Here is a 23,403-nt window from a genome sequence, read left to right as displayed (position 1 = left end):
GTGTATCGTTGATATGGATTTATCATACTATTTTTGAAATGTGATCGATCAATAGCATATGTGATTTTGGGTTATGAAGCCTTGTCTAATTTGGCTTTGATAGTTTTAACTTCTTTTTGCCAAATGTGACAAGTTTCACATCCTCCCCATCTAAACCAAGGACTCTTGTCAACAACGCTTGTGTCTTTGATACTTTTGATCATAGATTCCTTGAGAGTTTCTAATTCCTTTTCGGAATCGGAAACTTTCTTCTCAAGGTATTTGAAAATTCTTTTATTTGAAGCTAAGCGTTGAAATGCTTCCTTAGCTTCATGATGCAAAGTATCAAAGGCATGCTTTAATTCAAAATAAGACATAGCATCAACATTATTGTATTTATCATGACTTACAATCTTTTTCTTCTTTTGATGTGCCATGAGACATAGGTTGACGGTTTCCTCTTCATCACTTGAGCTTTCTTTGCTAGATGAGTCACTATCACTTTCCCAAGCGATGTAGGCTCTTATTCCTTTTGTTTGCTTCTTTTGAGGTTTATTCTTTGTCTTATCCTTCTTTAGCAAGGGGCAATCCAGTTTGTAGTGACCCGGTTTACCACAATTGTAACAAGATCCTCTAGGTTTAGTCCTCTTATACTCATCTTGCTTGTCAGCCTTTGATTGACGTCTATAGTCAACTAGATTGTTGTCCGAGTGCTTGATTTCATTCTTTCGAAGATATTTATTGTATCTTCTCACGAACAATCCCATATCTTCATCCGGACTATCATATTCGTCACTAGATTCACTATCACACGTATCTTTGGTGGATGACTTAGAACTTGAAGCCTTTAGGGCAATAGACTTCTTTTCGGTATCCTTTGACTTTTCTTTCTTTTCTTTCTTTTCGTGTTTGTTTAGGTTCATGAGATCTTGCTCATGTTCCTCTAGTTTTCCAAATAGAGCTGTGAGATCCAATGTAGAGAGATCGTTGGCTTCTTTGATTGTCGTGACCTTAAGTTGCCATTCCCTACTAAGACATCTCAAAACTTTGTTAGTAGCTATGGCATTGGGAGTAATAATTCCCAAAGTGTGTAAACGATTGATAATGTGAGAAAATCTCTTTTGCATATCCGCAATGGTTTCACCTTGCTTCATATGAAAGAGATCAAACTCTTGCGTTAATGTATTGATTCTAGATAGCTTAACATCATTAGTTCCTTCATGGGCGACTTGTAATGCATCCCACATTGCCTTAGCCGTTTGGCAATGCGACACACGAAAATACTCATCAACCCCTAAGGAAGCTATAATCATGTTTCTTGCTTTCCAGTCATACCCGTAATTCTTTTCATCTTTTTCATCCCATTGTGCTTGAGGTTTAGGTCTGGTGATGCCTGCATCGTTGGTTATGGTGATAGCCATAGGACCATTGACGATGACATCCCATATTTTTCTACCAACTGAGTTGATATGAATGCACATACAGTCTTTCCAATAACTATAGTTTTCTCCAGTGAAAACAGGCGCTTTATTATACGCCCCTTTTTGACCGCTCTCCATTTTCTAAAAAGTTATATCAAGCACTAGAATGAACCGGAGCTCGTGATACCACTTGTTAGACGATAGGAATGGTCTAGAGGGGGTGAATAAACAACCTTTTTCCGACTTAAGAAAATTTTAGCTTTTGAAACGTGACTTTCCTTCTATGAGAATGTTGTTAAAGACTTTTGGAAACATGCATCTCTCGACCCTGAAGGGAACTACATCAAATCCTTCATATTTGATATTCCAATCACCATCAATTATTTCTCACTTGTTCTTGCAACTGGATGTGAAAACATAGGAATTTCAGTTAACTCTTTTGAAACTCAATTCATTGATCCTGAGAAGTTGAAATCTCTTCATGATGTTTCACTAGGCTATAACCCAACTGATCCCGAAAGTCTCTTGCCTACCCCAAAAACCTAGTTCAAACTTGTCGTCTCAAATTTCCTCCCCAGAAGAGAAAACCAAAATGTCCTAACATATGGAGATCAGATCTTCATCTATCTTTTGATGAATAACATGCGCATTAATCTGCCTCAAACTATGTTTTGTTAGACGATAGGAATGGTCTAGAGGGGGTGAATAGACCACCTTTTTCCGACTTAAGAAAATTTTAGCTTTTGAAACGTGACTTCCCTGAATCACTTAATCGTCTAAGAGCGATTACGTTATCGGGGACCAGATACGTGCACTAAACCGAACGGATGAAAATGTCAAGTAATGAATTATGTTTTTAACGAATATATCAATTGTCTCAATTGCACACTATATGGTATATTACTCACAATGAATGTTTTCACTAAAATTTGAACAAAAATTTGATTGAGTAATTTTATCGAACACTTGGTGATCGATATTTACCAAACCTTAGTTTTTGTTCAACAATGGAAATAAACGAAAACAAATGGAAACAAGATAAAGTAAAAGCGATAAGGAACACGAGATTTGTTAAGGCAGTTCCTCTATCGTCCTCGCAGGAGTACGTCTGCCCCTAATTTCAAATGAAATTAGGAAAGTTTTATTTGATTGCAAAATGTTTAACAAGGATAGAAAGTACCAATCACCAACTACACACATGCAGTAAAAATGAATACAATTCGATCCTCCCTTTGATTCAAGTTGAGTCAAGTCAATGTCAATGATCTTCACCGATTAAGACCCCGATCGTCCCTTTCTCAATCCTCCGGTTGTAGCAAGTTTGTTGAGCGGATCTTCAATCCCTCAATCCCTTATGCACGGCCGAATTGATTTCTAAAGCGAATCGATCGTCAAAAACCTTCGAACAAAATCTTTGATGAAGAAGGAAAAACCCTAAGGTTTTATACAAGAAACACCCTCAACAATCTTCACTCGAACAAGATAAATGTCTACCGTCGAATCTCGAACAAGACAAATGTCTACCGTCGAACCTTATCAACACACGTTCCTTACTCCGATCGAAAAAGATGATTATGTGTGAGTATTTATCTTTCACGTTTCTTGTTGAAATACTTGAGAATGATCATTTGAGTATTTATACCACACACAATGCATAGGCTAATTTGAAAACAGCAGAAAACCAGTTTGAGAAGCGACAGGTCGACCTGCTCCCTGCATAGGTCGACCTATGGAAGGTATATCACTTGAAGATGAGAAAAGTATGACACTTGCGTCGACCTGAAGGGTCGGCATGCGCATTCCCGTGAGTTCCTCAAAATGTCATGCGTCGACTTATTCCTTCAATGCATCGACGCATTTTGCTTTTGCACTTGAGTCACCCAAAAGTTGATGCGTCGACCTGAAGAGTCAGTGTGCGCATACCCGAGATAACACCAAAGTTCCATGCGTCGACCTATGCATGTAATGCGTCGACGCATTCAGCCCTTACATATAATTTTTTCAGAAACAGCTTGCAGTAGGTCGACCTATAGTGTCTTTGAGTTGACCTATTAGTGTCTTGTAGCAAAAAATACTTGTCTTGGTTGCATTTGCTTGGTTTCTATGATTCCACTTAAGTTGTAGTTGATTCACAATGTTTTGACATCATGAAAACTACACCATTGCCCTCACATGTTTAACCATCTATGGAATTCAATTTCCGTCTCCAAAAATCGCACAATGTCCTCCATTCCTTTTGGAAGAATCCTGTCAGAAATCTTCATTCGAGAAGATATTATAGAGCTCATTAAAGATATAATAGAAGAATTTGAAACAGAAACCCAACCTGAAAATATGCTATTATGGACTAGGGGCAACTTCTTTAGGAACTAGTGAAATCAAGCTACGTGTATGATTTTGTTTCCTATATAAAAATATTTTCATTTTCATCTTAAATTCTTAAGCATCTCCTTAAGGAATGAGACACTCTGCTTCTTAAAAGCATAAAATATCCTGAAGCGAATGATATCAAAATCTTTCTGAACAGGTCAAACTCCCTAGACAAAAATTCTAGGAAAATGTTCCGAATCCCGTGAATCTCTTCAAACGGTCAAATTTATTTAATGAATCCTTAATTCATCATTTCTACCCTTTTAAGTAAAAGTCTACAAAAACCCCCAGGTTTCTCATCACTCATCCTTCATTCCTCCTTAAACTTATTTTCTAATCAGCACGAAAAATTTCATCCTCAATGGATTTTCAACCTTGTCTTACCATCATCAAAGAACAATACATAGGATTAGTTGAGAGAAATGATTATTTCATGAGTCTTCTAGAGAGACAAGGATGGTTTGACTATGTTTTTCTCCTTCGTGGCCATGTCTTCACAAATCTTGTAAAAACCTTCTAGGTAGAAGCATCCATCAGCGAAGATCACCGCAACATCTCTGCCAAAATCTATGGTATCCCGTTTATTATCACGGAAGAGTCCATTGCTGAAACCATAGGATGTGCTCCTAAACCTTCTGCAACTAGTCTCGGATCATTTGATCGTTGGAATGCTAACCATACTATGATCAGAAATAACAGACGCATCGTCAATAATGTGGAACGCCTGACTCATTTCAGACAAGTTCTGTTTAGATTTGTCTTGTCCAACATAACTCCTAGAGGGAACTTTCACCAAATCCTATCAAATAGAGATCGCTTTCTCGTTTATAAACTCGAAAATGGTCAACCACTACATATTCCAAAGATTATCTTCTGTCATCTTAAAGAATCTCTCAATGCCTTTGGATGTGGCCATAGCTTTCATATTCCTTACAGAAGAATTCTATCCGCTCTGTTTGTATCCGCTGAATTAGTTCAGATTATCCGGAACGCAGAATGTGAGGACAATGAAGACATTCTCCTGGAAGAAGAATGTGAACCATTATATGCTTAAGATGTATGTAGCTCTCTTATGTGTAGCCTTTAATTATCTGTGTTAATCTTTAATGAAAATTAGTGTTCTACTTAAACTTTCTATTTCTACTTAATTTTTTATGTTCTTTGCCAAAATGTCTGAACTCTAATAAACAAACATATAAAAGTGAAATTAAAACATAACATGTTCTGATAAGGTTTCTAAATACACTTTTAAACTATGTATCAGAAGAATCTATTTCAGGAGGGGATGGCTAGAACTCAGGAGTAACTGAATCAGAAACAAATAGGATTACTTAAATCATGGGGAGCCATAAAACAGAAAATAATTCATAGGGGTACCTAGCCCATGGGGAGAGTATTTATCTCAGGGGGAGAAAAAGAAAAAGGAAAGTTTAGAATTTGATGAACAAATTGACTACTTAATTGAACAGAGAAATTATTTCTAAATCTGATCCTACCCTCTAAAACGCTTTTTGATGATAACAAAAAGGGGGAGAAAAGGAAAAAGAAAAGATTAGATTTTGATGAAAATTAAAGATGCTTGATTGAACATGAAAAATGAGATGAAGTTTACTTGCTTAACTATTATCCTCTCATATAATTGTTCCATCAAAATACATGGTTTTTGTCATCATCAAAAAGGGGGAGATTGTTAGAACAAGATTGAGAATCTATGATCTTAAACATAGTTTTGATGATAACAAGCATATATTTTGTAAGTAACAATTTTATAACTAATGGTTTCATTTAGTGTGCAGATACTATGTTATAAATCTTATACATGATTCATCAGAAAAAGAGTACAACAACTACATCGGAAAACCGGCTCACATATGAAAGAATACATGAAGAATCAAACATTCAAAAGATTAACAAAGCCGAGACATCAGTCATCAGATGTTCTAATTCAGAACACATCAACTGCCAAAGACAACAGAACAAGAAGCAAACAAGCTTATTCAGAACGATCACACAAGAAGAAAGATCGAAAGTTCTCAAGTTAGAAGTTCTGAAGACACAAGGCAGTGACAATCAAAATGAAAACAACAAAAGAGTCACTTGTGAACCAATGAAGAATCTACAGCTCAGCATACATATTAAATCAAATACAAAGAGCTTAGAATCTAAGGGAGAGCCGTTAGAAACATCATTACATGCAAAACAGTTGCAACATTTAAAAGGAACAACTCCCAAGGTTGAAAGAAGAAGCAACCCACATGCAGCACATTGGAAAGACAAGCCTAACCAAAAGAAACACGCCATCCACTACAATCATCAAGTTAAAGATAAGGTTCTGCCGAGAACAACACTTGTCACAAAAGGCTCAATCTAGACGAAGCATTCAAAGAAATGTTCAAACAAATCTCAACGGCTAGATTCCAACAGTAACATACAAGCTCTATAAATAGATTGAACTTCAGACTTGAAGGTATGCGTTCTGGTATGTGTATGCATCTAAGTATGCATCTAGAGTGAGCATCAGAATATGTAGGATACATTTACAGAGAGCAGAAAATGAGAGATTCTGAGAGAAAATATGTAGAGAGAAGTGTTAGAACAAGAATTGTTCTGATCAATATTCTTTGTTTTGATGATAACATTATGTATGAATTTTGTATAAGACAATGTGGTACTCTAATCCTTTGCATTTTCCATTTTAGGAAATATATAAAGAGTATGCACAAATCAGCGCTCAGAAGCAACTGACACATAAAGTTCTGGATGGCTTCATCAGAACATGCTCTGGCAAGACATCAGAAGATGGTCATGCATAATCAGAACATGAACTGGAAAGCATTAGAAGAATGGAAGTCAGAAGAACAAGCTCTGAAGTTCTGATGGTATCACGCTAAAGCTCTTCAAAGTCAGAAGACAGAAGATGCTCTGCACCAAAGCTGATGGTTCTGATATTCAAACGTTATCTACAAAATCTGAGTCCAGAAGAAAGTACAAGATGAAAGGCTGTAACGTCTAATCTCTGACTGACAAAAGGAACGTTAGAAGCTACAAAAGGCAAAGTCAGTAAAAACAGCAAAAGCAAGGCTCAAGGTAGTTAACAAAAGTGTGAAACATTAAATGCAGCGTTGTACTATTCACACAAAGCATTAAATGCTCCCAACGGTCATTTCCTCTCAACGCCTATATATAGAAGTTCTCATCAGAAGCTGAAAAGAACACTTGCGCAAATATACAGAAACGCTGTCAAATTCAAAGCTTACGAACTTCATCTTCAACCTCACAAACTCTTGTAATATTTAGTGAGTGTTAAGTTTAGAACTTAAGAGAAATATCACAGTTGTGATTACAGCTTTATTAGAAGCAAATCTATACTCTTGTAAACGTTATTTTTACATTGACTGTAAAAGGATTCCTAGAGTGATCAAGTTGTGATCTGTAGACTCTAAAAGACTTAGAGGTTATCTAAGTGGAAAACCATTGTAATCAGTTGGATTAGTGGATTAAATCCTCAGTTGAGGTAAATCACTCTAAGGAGGTGGACTGGAGTAGTTTGGTTAACTATGAACCAGGATAAAAATAATTATGTTCATTGTTTTTATCTTCTAAGTTTTTGAAGTTACACTTATTCAATCCCCCCCTTTCTGAGTGTTTTTCTATCCTTCAATTGGCATCAGAGCGTCGGTTCTAGGTGCAAGCACTTAACCGTGTTAGACAAAAGATTCAGGGAGAAAAACACAAGTTAAAATGGTTGAAACAACTTCCTCTACTCCTACTCCTAAACAAAACAACAATGGTAATGGAAGCAATAGTTTTAATGGCTATAATAGAACACCAGTTTTTGATGGTGAAAACTTTGAGTACTGGAAAGTTAGACTCGAAAGTTACTTTCTTTGTCAAGATGGTGACTTATGGGATCTAGTGCTGGATGGTTACACACATCCTGTAAATGCTCAAGGTGTCAAGATTTCTAGACAAGCCATGAGTGATGCTCAAAATAAAGACTTCAAGAATCATCACAAGTCTAGAACCATATTGTTAAATGCCATCTCTCATGCGGAGTATGAGAAGATAACAAACAGAGAAACAACTCATGATATCTTTGAATCCTTAAAGATGAATCATGAGGGTAATTCTCAAGTAAAGGAGACAAAGGACTTAGCTTTAATCTAGAAATATGAAGCATTCAAGATGGAGGAAGATGAAAACATTGAAGCAATGTTCTCAAGATTCCAGCCTCTGACTGCTGGATTAAGAGTGCTAGATAAAGGTTACACCAAAGCTGGCCATGTCAAGAAGATCATCAGAAGCTTACCCGGGGTCCCATGGTGACTGTATTCAAGATTGCCAAGAACTTGAATGAAGTGTCTCTTGAAGAGATGATCAGTGCCCTGAGGAGTCATGAAATAGAGCTGGATGCAAATGAGCCTCAGAAGAAAGGTAAGTCAATTGCATTAAAATCTAATAGTAAAAAATGCACTAACGCTTTTCAGGCTGAAGAAGAAGATTCTGAAGAGTCGGAATCAGAAGAAGAAGAAGAAGAAGAAGAAGAACTATCTCTAATATCCAGAAGAGTAAATCAACTCTAGAAAAGCAAGCAGAGAAAGTTCAAGAACTTCAAGAACTTCAAAAGGCCTGAGAAAGGAGAATCTTCTGGACACAGAAGATCTTACAAGAAGAAGGTGACGTGCTATGAATGCAAGGAACCTGGACATTACAAGAATGAGTGTCCAAAGATTCAGAGGGAAAAGCCCAAGAAAAGATTTGTAAAGAAGAAAGGTCTTATGGCTACTTGGGATGACTCGGATTCTTCTGATCAAGAGTCAGACTCTGAAGATGAGCAGGCAAACATAGCACTGATGGCCACTATTGATGAAGAGTTAGAATCTACATCAGACTCAGATTCTGAAGAAGTATTTTCTGAACTCTCTAGAGATGAGTTAGTTTCAAGCTTAACTGAACTTTTGGAAATCAAGGCTAAACTTAGTATCAAATACAAAAAGATGAAAAAGCTCTTTGCATCTGAGACTGAGAAGCTTGAAATAGAAAATGCTGAACATAAAGAAAAAGTTTTAAAAAAATCTAAAGATGCTGAATCATCTTCAAGTTCAGAAAAGTCTATTCCAAGTGTGAACAATATTCTTAAGGAATATGACTTGAGTTTCAGAAAGTTTCTATCTAGAGGTATTGGCAGAAGTCAGCTAGCCTCTATAATATATGGTGTAAGTGAAAACAAGAGAATAGGCATAGGCTATGAGGGTGAAACCCCATATAAACTTGAACATGTTGATGAGATGATTATAACATACAAACCTTTGTATGATCAGTTCAAGTTTGGCCATTCTCATGATATTAGGCACACATCACATGTTAAGAGTTTCCATATAACACACACCAAGAAACAGGTTGCTACACAATATAGAAAATCTTATGTTAAACCTCATGCTAAATCTCAGTTCAATCAGAACTCGAGAAGGACTAAACCAAAAGGACCCAAAAGAATGTGGGTACCTAAGGAAAAGATAATTCCTGTTGCAGATCTCCTTCAAGGCTCAAAAGACAAAGGAAAACATGTCATGGTACCTGGACTCTAAGTGCTCGCGACACATGATAGGAAGAAGGTCTATGTTCCAAGACCTGGAGCTTAAATTTGCTGGTGACATTAAGTTTGGAGGGAACCAGAAGGGCAAGATCATTGGCTCTGGAACCATATGCATTGGTAACTCTCCCCTCTATAACTAATGTTCTTTTAGTAGATGGATTAGCTCATAACTTATTGTCCATAAGTCAATTAAGTGACAATGGTTATGACATTATCTTTAAACAAAAGGTTACTTGCCTTATGTCTGTTAGTGAAGAGCAGTGGGTCTGGCACAGAAGATTAGGTCATGCTAGTTTGAGAAATATTTCTCAGATTAACAAACTTAATCTGGTCAGAGGACTCCCTAATATGAAATATAAATCAAATGCTCTTTGCGAAACATGTCAGAAAGGGAAGTTTTCAAAACGCATTCAAGTCTAAAAATATTGTCTCTTCCTCTAGGCCGCTAGAACTTCTGCACATTGATCTTTTTGGCCCAGTCAAAACAGCATCAATCAGAGGTAAGACATATGGATTAGTCATCGTAGACGACTATAGCAGATGGACATGGGTAAAGTTCTTGAAACACAAAGATGAGTCTCATACTGTGTTCTTTGACTTCTGCACTCAGATTCAATCTGAGAAGGAATGCAGAATCATAAAGGTCAGAAGTGATCATGGTGGTGGATTTAAGAATAGATTCTTTGAAATTTATTTCAAAGAAAATGGTATTGCCCATGATTTCTCTTGTCCTATAACTCCACAACAAAATGGAGTTGTAGAACGAAAGAATAGTACTCTACAAGAAATGGCCAGAACCATGATCAGTGAAACCAATATGGCTAAGCATTTCTGAGCAGAAGCAATTAACACTGAATGTTATATTCAGAATAGAATCTCCATAAGACCTATTCTAAATAAGACTCCTTATGAATTGTGGAAGAACAGAAAGCCCAACATTTCTTATTTCCATCCATTTGGATGTGTATGCTATATTCTGAATACTAAAGATCATCTGCATAAGTTTGATTCTAAGGCTCAGAAGTGTTTTCTACTTGGATATTCTGAACACTCAAAAGGCTACAGAGTGTTGCACCCCAAAATTTGCCCTCTTTCCTGTGCTCTAAGTTATCAAGGACGTTTATTTCGTCGCTTAAAAATCAAGAAAAATAATAAAGAGCTTCTTATAAATGGTGTTTGCAATCGTTAATTCAGCCGAGATTCATTGGATTTCATGTTAAGAGGTTCTTAAGTGTTTCAACTCTTCTCTTCTTCGAGGATTCCTCAATGCGTTTCCGTTATGTTGGATTGAAGCTCAAGTGTGAATTGTGGCATGAAGAAATAAAGTGGTGGTCAAGGCAATTGTTTGCTCTCTCCGTTGCTTATGACTTATTGCTTATAATGTGAGTTGATTTCAGACTGAAGTTAGGATTTCATTAAGAATTCAAGTTGATTTTGGTTTGAAGTTGATTAAGTGATTCCATGAATTCAAATTTATGTTCGAGATTAATTGATTGGATTCAAGTTCTGAAGTACATGATTAGTCGAGAATTAATTCGAGCTTGCTAAAATGGAAGATTTATTCATACGTTTTTTTGGTACATAAGTTTCAAGACTCGAGTTTCAAATATGTTCGATACAAGATAAAAACCCATTTGTCAAGCCCATTCAAAATTCAAAATCCAAATGACCTCCATTATTCTACATTCAGGTCCCATAAACCAAATTTCTAAGTCCAATCCATATATAAATATCCATTACAAAAGCCAAATTAAAAAATAAACAATTATCCTTTACATTATAAAATAAAATTCAATCCAATCGACAGTCCACAATTTACATTACTTCAAGCCGAGTCAACTTGTAAACTCCAAGCATATCGCCGTGAATTCCAATTCAGTTCATACTCTGCAATCAAATAACCGAGACGAATTCAGGAAAAGGAGAACAGAAAAACAAGAAAAAAGGAACTCACAAAAAGATCCTGATATCAGAGAGTCGTAATTGAAAATCAGGGGGGAGATAACAAAAAGCTCATAACAGAAATTGGGAGACTCACATAACAAAAAAAAAGAATCGCAACAAGAAAACGAAGGTGAGGACTCACCAGAAAAACGAGAACGTAACAAACTTTGGATCCAATCTCCATCATCTTCATCGCTTCTCCAACCTTCTCCATGAACCTTCAAAACGATCTTCATCTCATCTTCCGCAGAACCTTCAATCTTCATCTTTCTCTCTCGATTCACCATCTCTGCAAATTCAAATCTTCATCACAAAATCCTCACATCTTCAATCTCTAACAAGAATCCTTCTCACCATAATCTCATCTTCAAGACTCTCCAATTGATGATATAAAAAAATCAACAACAGAAACTGATAACAGAAAGAGAAAAAAAATAAAAAAAAGGCAAGAGGGAAAAACCTGTAACTGAAACACAACAAACTCTCTCGCTCTTCCTCAGAACCTTTCTTCATCCTCGAGAATCACCAAAAAATTCTTCAAAGGTCTTCTTCACGCTTCATCAATCTCAAAACACTCTTCAATTCTCTCCCCCTCTCTCTCTCTCTCTCTCTCTCTCTCTCATGAATCTCTCTGATTCATTCAACAGAAACCTGTAACAGAAATTCACAAAAAGAATCCAACCTCTATCAATTCTTCAACCTTCTCTCTCTCTAATGAATCTCGTTAACCACCTTCATCGCTCAATCTCCAACCTTCAACACTTCAGCAATCTTCATCCACGCTTCGACATCATCATCATCACCACAACTTCAACAACTCTGTATAACAACAATACAAGAACGTGATCGTCGCAAGCATCAATACGCAGAAAACGAAACGAAAGGAAGAAGGAAAATAGAGTATGAGATTCACCGGATTCTGGATTTCTAGTCGTCGCACTTGTATCGGACTTGTCTCTGAATAATAGAGTTGAGACGAAGGTTTGAAAACAGAGTAGGAGAGTGTGAGGCGGAGAGCGGCCTTGAGTTCATCAGAGAAGAAGGATTCTTCATCCACGTCGTTTGAGAGACTGAGATGGAGAGTTTGATCGAGAGATGTGCGTTCAGATGAGATGGAAGGAGTGAGAGACTTGATTCGAAGGCGATGGTGGCCGAAGATTTGCTCTTCATCGGAGAAGGTTGAGATCTCCATTTGCGCCGTCGGAATTTGAGAAAGGAGGATGAGAGACCCGAAGCAAGATGTGAGATGAGGAAGGGATCGACGTCCTGTTTTGCTCACGGAGGCGATGAGGATCGGAGAGGATGAGTTTCCCGGCGCTGTTCCGCCGTTTCTGAGGAAGAGGAATTTTCTTCCACGTGAATCCAATGGTCACAACTTCTAAACCTAAATCCCCTTTCAATTTCAACCATGTGTTTAATAGTTTTTTCTTTTTTTGGAATTAATTGATATTAGAGATTGGTATTAATTGAAATCTGATGGTTAAATGAGATTAAATGGACATGGATCTGATACTAAGAACTTCTGAATGTGACTAATGTAACACCCCGAATTTAATTAAATTGATTAATTAAATTATTGAAGGATTTAAATATTTGATTTAGTCGAATTTGGATTGTCGGTGTTATTTAAGGGCGTATTTGGAATTATATAAATCGAAGTCGGATAGTCAGAAAATAATATTAAGAATAATATTATTTATAAGTCGGAATTATTATATTGAAGGAATTATTATTATAAGTGATATAATTGATTATTTGAGTTATATCTTTTATTGGGCCTAAATTAATTTTGGAGGATATTAAATAAAGAGAGGATTTAAACACTAAGCCCAATTGGTTTTATATTAGGGTTTTAGAGATTTTGGAAAGAGGGAGTTGTCATAATGAAGAGACAAGAATAGAGGAGAAAGAGGCAAGACTATGGAGAAGAAGAAGAAGCTTGAAGTTTTTTCATCCATGGTGTCAAGTAAAGATGCAATTAAAGACCCATTGAGTTGCTTCCATTGATTAAGGTAAGGGTGGGGTTCTTTTCCTATAATGGGGCTTATGAACAATTGTATATAGGAATTGGGTGTATATATTTATTGCATTATCTTGTGTTAATTGTTGTTGTTCATATAAAATTGGAATTGTGAAATGATATTGTTACTGCTGTGCCGTAGAAATTGAAATTGAATTCCGAAAGAAATGGATTAGATCCTGTACGCAATTGGAAAGTGACGGTTGTCACTACAATATGATGTGCGGCAAGCTTTATCATGTAGCCCATGACTATTCCCATGTTTGCTGTATATTGTTTTTTTCTGTTTGCTTACTGTTACTCCTCTATTTCTATGCCACATATGGTCACTTGAAGTTTATGTATAATGACATATATATATATATATATATATATATATATATATATATATATATATATATATATATATATATATATATATAATATATACTAATAATAAATTATGACTATGAATGGTTAGTTAATAATAGAGGACACTACCATGAAATAAGTATATGATAGAATTAGTAGGATATTTTTGTGATGAAACAGTAACATGAATAGAATAAAATGAAATTGTGAAACATTACGAATTATAGAACCAATATATTCTAAATTGTCCCGTTTGATCGAAATAGACGATTTAAGCGGTATAATTAGTTGTCCGGAATTTAATGAAAATTTACGTGGTAGCTAAGTTTAATTAGTAGATTAACATGGTGGTGTTATTTTATTGAAATTGTGATATTTTACGAATCGACTAAAATTGTGTTTGGTTTAAATATTCTTTATAAATAAATTATAATAATTTAATAGAATTGTCAATAGAGTTGTTAGAGTTGTCAATAGAGTTGTTAGAGTCGACAATAAGTTGTCAGAGTTGTTTTGAATTATTAAGAGTCATATTTTTATTTGTTTTGAGTAATTCTGGCATGTTTAGAGTTGTCAGTGTATAACGTCGGTGTTTGTTTTTTTTATTGGAACTTTAACAATTCATATCTTTTGAACCGTAACTCCGTTTGAGTCTCCGTTCGAGGCGTTAGAAAGCTAGCGTGATATTCTTTTTAATAAAAATGGTTTTGAGCAATAGAATGCTAGAAATTGGAAATGGAGTAGAAATTGAAGTGAATTAAATAAATATAGTTTGATATTAATTGGTTAGATTAATAGTTAAATTAATTGCAATGAGTTTAATTGATTGGAATATACTTGAAGTTGGATCAATTATTCGGTTTGTCGGTAAATTACGGTATTTTGAGGATTCGTCCGTAATTGTGTTTTGGCTTGAATATGTATGTTGAGAATAATATATGTATATGCCATGATGTTGTGCTAATATTGATTCTCTGTGGTTAGTTGGTTAGCATTAAATTAATGATTAATTGCTTGATGTTGAAAGTGTGTGTTTATGTATAATTGGCAAAAATGAGAATTAACATGAGATAGTATGGTTACTAGTGTTAATTGGATTGTGTGAATCGTAATTGATTAATTGGCCTCTTATATGTTAATGATGTGTGTGTTGCGAATGTTGTGTACAATTGGTGGATAATTCATAGAGTTAAATTATTGAGATATGCAGAAAGTTAAGATGGTAGAGATGATCTTAATTGCATATATTTGTGATATTGTACATACATTCATATCATAGTGTGCCTTGAAACACAGGTGGATTTGCTTTGAAACACAAGCGGGCTTGGATTCTAGAGTGAATCGGAAGCCGTAAACTATATGTTTACAATTGGTGGACTTTGGTCATGTCCGGATCGGAAGTGTGGCTTAGATTCTAGAGTTATGAATCGGAGGCCGGTGAAACTTAGAATTTCACATTGGTACCACATGCATAGTGTCACATGTTCATTGAGTCACATTAGAGTTATGTGATAGTTTATTATGTGCATTATGTTGTGATGATGTGTGCATAAATGTGATAATTGATTATGTGCATTATGTTGTTGTGATAAGTGTACGAGTGAACAATTGATTATGTGCATTGATGTTGTGATTCTATGTGTATGAGTTTGGTAATTGATTATGTACACTTGGTGTTGTAGTGATAATTGTATTAGTTGATAATTGAGAAGGGGTGATGTTTGAATACGTAATTGGTTAAATGCGAGAATATGTGATAATGATGGATTGTGTATATATTTGGAATAATAGTATTGAATCCTGTGATTATTATACGATTGAACTTCGTGCATACTTGAATATGTGAAATTTATTGGATGATACTATTTACATGATTATGACTTGTTGTGCGATGAAAAGTATGAGAGATTAATGAACTGTGGAAGTATGATGTGTATGGTAACTGTTGATACTTGCGATGTAATGATTTTATATGCCTGAATCCTAATATACAATTTATCATGCGCCCACTTATATAATTTGATATCTCACCCTTTTCTCTTGTTTCGCCGTTGCCTTTATATTGGTAACGTGCAGGTATTCAAGTATGAAGATTTAGTTGCCGTTACTCGAGTCGGTTGTCGCTCTGATACGTAGCACTCTGGGGGGAACGATTTATGTCATTAATGATGTTGTTGTTTAATTGTGTTATCTTGGTTGAACAAAATGATAAGTTAACTGAAGATATTTTATTGAATACTTGTTTAAGTGATTCTGCTGTGTTTTAATAAAATAAGTTATTCTGTTTCAAAGGTGCTATGTATCCGCTTTATGCGACGAGTTGATTTGTTTTGTTTTTATTATGTGACGCCTCATTTGTTTATCGAGAAATTTTGAAAACTCTGATTTATATATATTTGTCGGGTAGAAATGGGGTGTTACATTAGTGGTATCAGAGCAGGTCGGTCCGTCCGGCCAAGTTGTCGAGTCTGTTGAGTTGTGCGACAGTTGAATGCTGTCAGTGTTTTAGTCTTTAGTACACGACACGTGTGTGAAACACTGTCCGTACTTGTTTGTTTTGTTGTAGGGATTGGTTTGATTCCAAGTGGGGGAGAAGTTTTGCTTCTCGAAGATATTTCTGTTATAAGGGATGGTCAGGTATGTTATCGACAAGCGACGATGCAAGTGTTGTTGAGAGTTTTGGATGTTAACCAGAGTCGAAGACAGTGTGAAGTTAAGGATAATTTTGGGAGACAGAAGTTAGAGATTGACGATGTTCAGCACGGTTGAGGACTGAGAGCTTGTCGGTGTGTTTAGCCTTTGCGTCTGATGCCGGTGTTTGACAAGTGTTAAGGTGATAAAGTTGCGGTAGACTTTATGTTGGACTCGCATAAGTGATTAATGGGCGTAGTCGATGTGTGAAGTGTTGTGAATCGCAAACCCGAGTTGGAACTCGAGAATGCGCGTAGCTTGAGTTTCGGATATCTGATTTGAACTTCGTTTGAAGCGTCAGAAAGATAACGAGATGAAGTTTATTATAAGAATGATTGTCGCAGCCGTAATAGATTTGATTTTGACGTGATGATGTTGGGATGGGGTGCAGTTTGTCGTCGAAGTTATTTGAGGAGTTTGGGAGATAACATAAAAATTGTCAATGTTTGACGTCGATGATTACAATTCAAATAACGTCAGAGATTTGTATCTTGAGTTTCGAGTATCGGTTGGAAGTACCATTTGAGCCTACTAAGAGGTGAAGTTATATTATACATTATGGAAATGTGTAAGCGTGTTGAATAAGAATGGTTATTACCGCAAATGTCTGAAGCGAAGTTAAGCAAAACTTGTTGTTGATGATTAAGATGAGATAAAAAGATGTTCGGTATTAAAGATGATTTGAGTACTGATGACTTTTAAGGAAGAGTGAAGTAGTAGCAAAGAAAAAGTCAGACTTAGGGATGATAGAAGTCGTATTTGGGATGCCAAAAGTGGCGGTGTGTATAAAAGAAGGACTGTATGGAATTTCTATCGCCAGTTTATCGTGAGGATGACTTCGGTTCAGAAAAAAAATTGTGTGATGCTAAGTGATTATTAATTAGACTTTTGTATTATGTTTGGACGTCGGTGTCTCATTGACAAGATCGATTGATAAGGTAAGATGTTGTAGGAATTGTAAAAACCTAAAGTGAATCATTGGATTACATCGTGTTATTGGATTTAAGTGGAAATTCGGAAAGGACATTATTTTGATGTAACAACGATTTATACTCCACTAAGATTTTCGGATACTAATTGGCAAATTGGGGAACTGATCACCCTCAATCTATTGTTAATGGTAGACGAAACTCGTGTTGGACGTTATAGATTTGTCTTGTTGTCTTAATAGTGTAGAAAGAATGTCTATATTTTATTGTGAAGATAGTCGCCCATTAGTTTGTGTAGCTTGGTAAGAGGGATGGTTGAGTTAGAATTAGATGAGATTAACAATCGGTGTGGTACGTTTTATGCAAGCGAGTGTCACAAAGTGAAAGATTGGAATTATCAAGTAAACAACGATGTGGGGATGAGTATTGAAGAAAGTTTGTATTGGATCGAGAATTTGTGAACCATATAAGTGGACGAAATATTATCGAGAATGGTGACTTAAAAGAGAATTATCAGAGTTGAGCAGCGGAAGCCTTAGGTGACACTGTTGTTGTAAGGCTTGAGGGAGTAAGAAACTATATGCCAGAAGTCGGTAAAGATGAGTTATCTTGATATTTGGATTGATGGACTGTTGGAATAAGTGTGATGCGCCAAAATACTGCATTGAGTCGTTGATTATTGCAAAACTGGTAAGAACTGTAATGTGTTTATGTTCATGAGAATCATTGTTGTGACGAAGAGGTAGTGATCGAAGTGTAACTAAGCGTGATTTGAAGATTGATATTTGGATACGAGGTTTGTGCTTGGATGGTGTTGAGCCAATTTTCGAGGACGAAAATATTCTAAGTGGGGGAGAGTTGTAACACCCCGAATTTAATTAAATTGATTAATTAAATTATTGAAGGATTTAAATATTTGATTTAGTCGAATTTGGATTGTCGGTGTTATTTAAGGGCGTATTTGGAATTATATAAATCGAAGTCGGATAGTCAGAAAATAATATTAAGAATAATATTATTTATAAGTCGGAATTATTATATTGAAGGAATTATTATTATAAGTGATATAATTGATTATTTGAGTTATATCTCTTATTGGGCCTAAATTAATTTTGGAGGATATTAAATAAAGAGAGGATTTAAACACTAAGCCCAATTGGTTTTATATTAGGGTTTTAGAGATTTTGGAAAGAGGGAGTTGTCATAATGAAGAGACAAGAATAGAGGAGAAAGAGGCAAGACTATGGAGAAGAAGAAGAAGCTTGAAGTTTTTTCATCCATGGTGTCAAGTAAAGATGCAATTAAAGACCCATTGAGTTGCTTCCATTGATTAAGGTAAGGGTGGGGTTCTTTTCCTATAATGGGGCTTATGAACAATTGTATATAGGAATTGGGTGTATATATTTATTGCATTATCTTGTGTTAATTGTTGTTGTTCATATAAAATTGGAATTGTGAAATGATATTGTTACTGCTGTGCCGTAGAAATTGAAATTGAATTCCGAAAGAAATGGATTAGATCCTGTACGCAATTGGAAAGTGACGGTTGTCACTACAATATGATGTGCGGCAAGCTTTATCATGTAGCCCATGACTATTCCCATGTTTGATGTATATTGTTTTTTCTGTTTGCTTACTGTTACTCCTCTATTTCTATGCCACATATGGTCACTTGAAGTTTATGTATAATGACATATATATATATATATATATAATATATACTAATAATAAATTATGACTATGAATGGTTAGTTAATAACAGAGGACACTACCATGAAATGAGTATATGATAGAATTAGTAGGATATTTTTGTGATGAAACAGTAACATGAATAGAATAAAATGAAATTGTGAAACATTACGAATTATAGAACCAATATATTCTAAATTGTCCCGTTTGATCGAAATAGACGAATTAAGCGGTATAATTAGTTGTCCGGAATTTGATGAAAATTTACGTGGTAGCTAAGTTTAATTAGTAGATTAACATGGTGGTGTTATTTTATTGAAATTGTGATATTTTACGAATCGACTAAAATTGTGTTTGGTTTAAATATTCTTTATAAATAAATTATAATAATTTAATAGAATTGTCAATAGAGTTGTTAGAGTTGTCAATAGAGTTGTTAGAGTCGACAATAAGTTGTCAGAGTTGTTTTGAATTATTAAGAGTCATATTTTTATTTGTTTTGAGTAATTCTGGCATGTTTAGAGTTGTCAGTGTATAACGTCGGTGTTTGTTTTTTTATTGGAACTTTAACAATTCATATCTTTTGAACCGTAACTCCGTTTGAGTCTCCGTTCGAGGCGTTAGAAAGCTAGCGTGATATTCTTTTTAATAAAAATGGTTTTGAGCAATAGAATGCTAGAAATTGGAAATGGAGTAGAAATTGAAGTGAATTAAATAAATATAGTTTGATATTAATTGGTTAGATTAATAGTTAAATTAATTGCAATGAGTTTAATTGATTGGAATATACTTGAAGTTGGATCAATTATTCGGTTTGTCGGTAAATTACGGTATTTTGAGGATTCGTCCGTAATTGTGTTTTGGCTTGAATATGTATGTTGAGAATAATATATGTATATGCCATGATGTTGTGCTAATATTGATTCTCTGTGGTTAGTTGGTTAGCATTAAATTAATGATTAATTGCTTGATGTTGAAAGTGTGTGTTTATGTATAATTGGCAAAAATGAGAATTAACATGAGATAGTATGGTTACTAGTGTTAATTGGATTGTGTGAATCGTAATTGATTAATTGGCCTCTTATATGTTAATGATGTGTGTGTTGCGAATGTTGTGTACAATTGGTGGATAATTCATAGAGTTAAATTATTGAGATATGCAGAAAGTTAAGATGGTAGAGATGATCTTAATTGCATATATTTGTGATATTGTACATACATTCATATCATAGTGTGCCTTGAAACACAGGTGGATTTGCTTTGAAACACAAGCGGGCTTGGATTCTAGAGTGAATCGGAAGCCGTAAACTATATGTTTACAATTGGTGGACTTTGGTCATGTCCGGATCGGAAGTGTGGCTTAGATTCTAGAGTTATGAATCGGAGGCCGGTGAAACTTAGAATTTCACATTGGTACCACATGCATAGTGTCACATGTTCATTGAGTCACATTAGAGTTATGTGATAGTTTATTATGTGCATTATGTTGTGATGATGTGTGCATAAATGTGATAATTGATTATGTGCATTATGTTGTTGTGATAAGTGTACGAGTGAACAATTGATTATGTGCATTGATGTTGTGATTCTATGTGTATGAGTTTGGTAATTGATTATGTACACTTGGTGTTGTAGTGATAATTGTATTAGTTGATAATTGAGAAGGGGTGATGTTTGAATACGTAATTGGTTAAATGCGAGAATATGTGATAATGATGGATTGTGTATATATTTGGAATAATAGTATTGAATCCTGTGATTATTATACGATTGAACTTCGTGCATACTTGAATATGTGAAATTTATTGGATGATACTATTTACATGATTATGACTTGTTGTGCGATGAAAAGTATGAGAGATTAATGAACTGTGGAAGTATGATGTGTATGGTAACTGTTGATACTTGCGATGTAATGATTTTATATGCCTGAATCCTAATATACAATTTATCATGCGCCCACTTATATAATTTGATATCTCACCCTTTTCTCTTGTTTCGCCGTTGCCTTTATATTGGTAACGTGCAGGTATTCAAGTATGAAGATTTAGTTGCCGTTACTCGAGTCGGTTGTCGCTCTGATACGTAGCACTCTGGGGGGAACGATTTATGTCATTAATGATGTTGTTGTTTAATTGTGTTATCTTGGTTGAACAAAATGATAAGTTAACTGAAGATATTTTATTGAATACTTGTTTAAGTGATTCTGCTGTGTTTTAATAAAATAAGTTATTCTGTTTCAAAGGTGCTATGTATCCGCTTTATGCGACGAGTTGATTTGTTTTGTTTTTATTATGTGACGCCTCATTTGTTTATCGAGAAATTTTGAAAACTCTGATTTATATATATTTGTCGGGTAGAAATGGGGTGTTACATTAGTGGTATCAGAGCAGGTCGGTCCGTCCGGCCAAGTTGTCGAGTCTGTTGAGTTGTGCGACAGTTGAATGCTGTCAGTGTTTTAGTCTTTAGTACACGACACGTGTGTGAAACACTGTCCGTACTTGTTTGTTTTGTTGTAGGGATTGGTTTGATTCCAAGTGGGGGAGAAGTTTTGCTTCTCGAAGATATTTCTGTTATAAGGGATGGTCAGGTATGTTATCGACAAGCGACGATGCAAGTGTTGTTGAGAGTTTTGGATGTTAACCAGAGTCGAAGACAGTGTGAAGTTAAGGATAATTTTGGGAGACAGAAGTTAGAGATTGACGATGTTCAGCACGGTTGAGGATTGAGAGCTTGTCGGTGTGTTTAGCCTTTGCGTCTGATGCCGGTGTTTGACAAGTGTTAAGGTGATAAAGTTGCGGTAGACTTTATGTTGGACTCGCATAAGTGATTAATGGGCGTAGTCGATGTGTGAAGTGTTGTGAATCGCAAACCCGAGTTGGAACTCGAGAATGCGCGTAGCTTGAGTTTCAGATATCTGATTTGAACTTCGTTTGAAGCGTCAGAAAGATAACGAGATGAAGTTTATTATAAGAATGATTGTCGCAGCCGTAATAGATTTGATTTTGACGTGATGATGTTGGGATGGGGTGCAGTTTGTCGTCGAAGTTATTTGAGGAGTTTGGGAGATAACATAAAAATTGTCAATGTTTGACGTCGATGATTACAATTCAAATAACGTCAGAGATTTGTATCTTGAGTTTCGAGTATCGGTTGGAAGTACCATTTGAGCCTACTAAGAGGTGAAGTTATATTATACATTATGGAAATGTGTAAGCGTGTTGAATAAGAATGGTTATTACCGCAAATGTCTGAAGCGAAGTTAAGCAAAACTTGTTGTTGATGATTAAGATGAGATAAAAAGATGTTCGGTATTAAAGATGATTTGAGTACTGATGACTTTTAAGGAAGAGTGAAGTAGTAGCAAAGAAAAAGTCAGACTTAGGGATGATAGAAGTCGTATTTGGGATGCCAAAAGTGGCGGTGTGTATAAAAGAAGGACTGTATGGAATTTCTATCGCCAGTTTATCGTGAGGATGACTTCGGTTCAGAAAAAAAAATTGTGTGATGCTAAGTGATTATTAATTAGACTTTTGTATTATGTTTGGACGTCGGTGTCTCATTGACAAGATCGATTGATAAGGTAAGATGTTGTAGGAATTGTAAAAACCTAAAGTGAATCATTGGATTACATCGTGTTATTGGATTTAAGTGGAAATTCGGAAAGGACATTATTTTGATGTAACAACGATTTATACTCCACTAAGATTTTCGGATACTAATTGGCAAATTGGGGAACTGATCACCCTCAATCTATTGTTAATGGTAGACGAAACTCGTGTTGGACGTTATAGATTTGTCTTGTTGTCTTAATAGTGTAGAAAGAATGTCTATATTTTATTGTGAAGATAGTCGCCCATTAGTTTGTGTAGCTTGGTAAGAGGGATGGTTGAGTTAGAATTAGATGAGATTAACAATCGGTGTGGTACGTTTTATGCAAGCGAGTGTCACAAAGTGAAAGATTGGAATTATCAAGTAAACAACGATGTGGGGATGAGTATTGAAGAAAGTTTGTATTGGATCGAGAATTTGTGAACCATATAAGTGGACGAAATATTATCGAGAATGGTGACTTAAAAGAGAATTATCAGAGTTGAGCAGCGGAAGCCTTAGGTGACACTGTTGTTGTAAGGCTTGAGGGAGTAAGAAACTATATGCCAGAAGTCGGTAAAGATGAGTTATCTTGATATTTGGATTGATGGACTGTTGGAATAAGTGTGATGCGCCAAAATACTGCATTGAGTCGTTGATTATTGCAAAACTGGTAAGAACTGTAATGTGTTTATGTTCATGAGAATCATTGTTGTGACGAAGAGGTAGTGATCGAAGTGTAACTAAGCGTGATTTGAAGATTGATATTTGGATACGAGGTTTGTGCTTGGATGGTGTTGAGCCAATTTTCGAGGACGAAAA

At 35.4% G+C, this 23,403-nt stretch overlaps 2 long non-coding RNA genes across 2 annotated transcripts; one reads left to right on the top strand and one right to left on the bottom strand.

Moving 5' to 3' along the window:
* Positions 1-10,952: 10,952 nt before the first annotated feature.
* On the bottom strand, positions 10,953-11,915 carry LOC131656844 (uncharacterized). The gene is made up of 3 exons (XR_009300329.1): positions 11,771-11,915; positions 11,453-11,675; positions 10,953-11,253 (listed from the first exon to the last, which is right to left on the bottom strand). It is a non-coding gene; the product is annotated as an uncharacterized LOC131656844 (long non-coding RNA).
* LOC131656845 (uncharacterized) lies at positions 11,912-15,948 on the top strand. The gene is made up of 3 exons (XR_009300330.1): positions 11,912-12,678; positions 13,159-13,322; positions 15,758-15,948. It is a non-coding gene; the product is annotated as an uncharacterized LOC131656845 (long non-coding RNA).
* Positions 15,949-23,403: the final 7,455 nt, after the last annotated feature.

Source organism: Vicia villosa, linkage group LG3 (assembly GCF_029867415.1).
Source record: "Vicia villosa cultivar HV-30 ecotype Madison, WI linkage group LG3, Vvil1.0, whole genome shotgun sequence".
In the NCBI taxonomy this organism is placed as follows: Eukaryota; Viridiplantae; Streptophyta; class Magnoliopsida; order Fabales; family Fabaceae; genus Vicia; species Vicia villosa.
This window is presented reverse-complemented; position numbering and strand designations above follow the sequence as displayed.